The sequence below is a fragment of the Mustela lutreola genome, chromosome 5, assembly GCF_030435805.1.
Source record: "Mustela lutreola isolate mMusLut2 chromosome 5, mMusLut2.pri, whole genome shotgun sequence".
Classification (NCBI taxonomy): domain Eukaryota; kingdom Metazoa; phylum Chordata; class Mammalia; order Carnivora; family Mustelidae; genus Mustela; species Mustela lutreola.
In genome coordinates, this window is record NC_081294.1 from 58,393,077 (window position 1) to 58,397,255 (window position 4,179).

Below are 4,179 nucleotides of genomic sequence, written 5' to 3' on the forward strand. Positions count from 1 at the left end.
ATCAAGGCGATAGGCCCCACAGGGCCCACCTGGCTGAATATAGATAGATAGGCCCATCAGGCAAACCCACCTCAAAATATCCATAGACCCTAATGGACCAATGGGCTACTTACAACCAGGCACATTTACCAAAACAGGGAAAATTCCATACATCCCCATACCTCCTCATCTGCCCCCTTTATTTCTTTTTAAGATTTTATTTATTTATTTGACAGAGAGAGACAGTGAGAGAGGGAACACAAGCAGGGGGGGTGGTGGGAGAAGCAGGCCTCCCACTGAGCAGGGAGCCTGATGGGGAGCTCAATCCCCTGGGATCAGGTCCCAAGCCGAAGGCAGATGCATGACTGAGCCACCCAGACGCCCCTCATCTTCCACCTTCAGAAACCCCTAACGGTTCACTCTACTGTGTTGCAGCCAGTCTCTCCTTTGCTGTCCTGCCTGCAGATCCCTTGCATATTCAATAAACTTCTCTCTCCTTTGTTCTGCCTTTGGTGAATCCTTTCTCTGCCTGCACCACCAGTCCCCACCGGACGGTTGCCCCACATTTGGGGGCTCCCATTTGATCGGGATAGACATCCCAGTAATGCAGTCACATTCTGAGGTACTAGGGTTTAGGACTTAGACATGAATTTGGGAGGAATACAATTAATCCCAAAGCACCCCTTTTGGAAAACAAAAGATTATATTCCTCCACTACCCCATCCAAACCCTCTAACGGCTCCCATTGTGCTTAGAATAAAATTTAAAAACTCTGCTCTGATTTATAAATTCCTATGTGCTTCCCTTTTGCCAATTTCCCCACTTGGGTCATATCCAATCCCCCTCTTTTCTATTTGCAAATAAATTTAGCTCCTGCCTCAGGTCATTTGCTTTGGATACCTCTCTGCTTAGAACCCTCCTATTCATTCAGGTAGGAAACAGTTTTTGAGCAAATCCTTATGAGAAGCACCACTCTGGGTAAAGCATCTTCCAAATTGGGAGATATATATATATATATATATATATATATATATATATATATATATATATATAGTGTGTGTGTGTGTGTGTGTGTATACCTTGAGGTATAAGAAGACATTCTTAGAGGTTTGTGGATCTGGATACATTAGGGAAATCTCTCCACGGATCTTGAATTTTTGTATCCTTTTTCCTAAAATTGATTTGCCTGCAACGCAGTTACCCGACTTTTTATACTCCTCCGTCCACAAGAAGAGACAACACCTCTCCCATTGCCCTCTGTGTAAAATAACAGGAACTGAATAAGGTACACTCCAAGAATGAATTTCTCCTGAAAGCAAATCCTTGAGCACCAAGCAAAAGATCCTTTGTAAAAAGACGGCCCTTATTTCCTGCCTTATCTTGAAGGTGGAGATCTACCTGTCCATCGCTTTGTCCATCCACCAACTCATACCTCCTTCTCTACATCAATCTTTTTATCTAAGAATTTAGAAATAAGAAGGTGTCACAGGAACATATATTCACTTTTACTTGGTTTAAAATATAAAAAATAAAGATATACTTTTAAGTTAAAAAATAAGTAAATATGATTTGAACGATTTGATTTGACAAGGAGAACTGGCTTTGCCAATTAATTAAAATGGTGACATTCCAGATGGGTTAAATATGCAGCTCTACAGGTTTTCGTTCATTTGTTGCAGCTCTACAGTTTTGATGAAAATACACTGAGAAATTCTTACACAAGAAACATCTTGCAGGAAGTCCTGGGTGGCTCAGTCAGTTAAAACATCTGCCTTCAGCTCAGGTCAGGATTGAGTCCCGCATTGGGCTACTTGCTCAGCGGGGAGCCTGCTTCACTCTCTCCCAGCTGCTCCCCCTACTTGTGTGCTCTCGCTCTCTCTCTCTCCCTCTCTGACAAATAAATAAAATCTTAAAAAAAAGAAAGAAAGAAACATTAGGCCATGTTGGGCTGGCAGAAAGAAAGGGCTACTTAAGATGGCAAAGTCCCCGCAACAAAACCTGAGCTCGGACAGGAAAACAAGGACCCAAGCAGGAATCTGAAAACCCTCCTGCCCTGGGCTCCCGTGGACCCAATGGGACCCCGACAAGCAGGTGAAATATCCAAATAAGGGAAACTTGCCAAAAGACCCCTGAACTCCCCTCGAGGCCCCTTAAAAGTCCCCTTCTCCCTGCCTTGGGTGCGACTTCTGCCACTCTGCTTTCCAGAGTCACGGAACCTCGCCCAAGGGTGTCCACCTCCTCCGGGCACAACTTTCCCGGCTCCCCTTCTCCTGAGCCTTGAAACTTCACCGGAGAGTGCCTTTAATAAATCTGCCTTGCACCCGCTTTGCCTGGTGTTGTGTTTATCTCGCTGGAAAAACTTTACAGGCCAGGAAATAGGTCATTGCCACTATTTAAAATTGTGACAGGAGCACCTGGCTGGCTTAGTCAGTAGAGCATGCGACTATTTATCTCAGGGTTGTGAGTTTGAGACCCACGTTGTGTAGAGATTACTTAAAAAATAAAATCTTAGGGCCGCCTGGGTGGCTCAGTTGGTTAAGCTGCTGCCTTCGGCTCAGGTCATGATCACAGGGTCCTATGATCGAGTCCCGCATCGGGCTCCTTGCTTGGCAGGGAGCCTGCTTCTCTCTCAGCCTCTGCCTGCCACTCTGCCTGCTTGTGTGCTCTCTCTCCCTCTCTGACAAATTAAATAAATAAACAAAATCTTTAAAAAATAAAATAAAATAAAATCTTAGGGGCGCCTGGGTGGCTCAGTCAGTTGAGTGTCTGCCCTCAGTTCAGGTCATGATCCCAGGAGCCCCATGTCATCTGGCTCCCTGCTCAGCAGGGAGCCTGCTTCTCATTCTCCTTCTGCCTGCCACTCTGCCTGCTTGTGCTCTCTCTCTGTGTTAAATAAATAAATAAAATTTTCAGAAAAATAAAAATCTTAAAAAATAAAAAGTTGTGACAAGAGCTTTGGGGTTTCAACTTAAAATAAATCTTTGTTGGAGTATAAATTTTTAAAATTCTTTTATAAGACACAGAAACAAAAAAGTTTAGAGACCGCTTCTAAGCACTGGGGCCATAGGGAAGAGTGTAAAAAGACTATTCACATCCCTGTCCTCTCAGAACTTAAATTCCAAGTAAGGTGTTTAAAATTTTAAGTCAGATGAGAGGTCTTCCCTGACCCGTCACTCTACCTCATTATTTTTAAGAAGAAAACCACAGGGCCCAAATGGCATCACTTAGGACAAATCACCAAGCCCAGTTTAATACTTAACCTAATTGCACTTTCAGCTTCTCCCAGAGATGTAGTCTTAATTGGGCAGTTAGAAATGTTCTGGTCAAGGATGCCTAGCTGGCTCTGCCAGAGGAACAGGTGACTCTTGATGTCAGGGTTGTTGAGTTCAGTTGGATGTAGGGATTACTTTAAAAAAAAAAAATTGTAAAAAAACACGTTTTGTCTGGTCAGAACCAGTAATACCTAAGTGGTATTATCTGACACCAGATTGATATCGATCTGTCACTTGGGCCCTCTCCATCCCCCCCCCCCCAAGGCAGATAACATAATCAACCTAAAGCCGTTTTGTCTCCCAAGAAAAGCGTCCGCACTCTAAATAATCCTTGTGGTTTACTAACTCTTTGTCTTATCTATAAATCCTATCTTTTTTGTAGCCCTTTAGATCTTCCTTCCAACTGCAAGATGGGAAGCAGCCTCATTCACGAATAACTTAATAAAGCCGATTAAATCTTCAGATGTACTTGACTTTGGTCTTTCAACACTTGCCTGGCAATTAAAACTACCTGAGAGTGTTTACTTCTTTTGTCTAGCATATCTCGCGAGGACCTTGTCTGTCTTGTTTCGAGGTCGTGTTCCAGTGCCTAGAAGAGCGTCCGCCACGTATACATACACAGTAAACGCCAGTTGAGTAAATGAATGAATTTTGTTAATTGTGTGATCATTTCACAGAGGGGCCGACTGAAGCCCTTGAGAGACAGAAGTGCTAGGTAAGTGTCTTTGTCCAGGTTAGACCAAGCACAGGGCATCTCTTGGCCGATTCCCCTCACTTTCTCTGCCCCTCCCCCACCATTAGAGTCCAAAGGGAGCCGGCAACATTTCCCGGGGTGCGGTTCTCTCCGCAGCGTCGCCGGGATCCCGCCAGGTGGCAGCAGAGGTGGCGGCACACAGTTGACAAGAGCGGGCGGCGCGGGAAGGAAAGT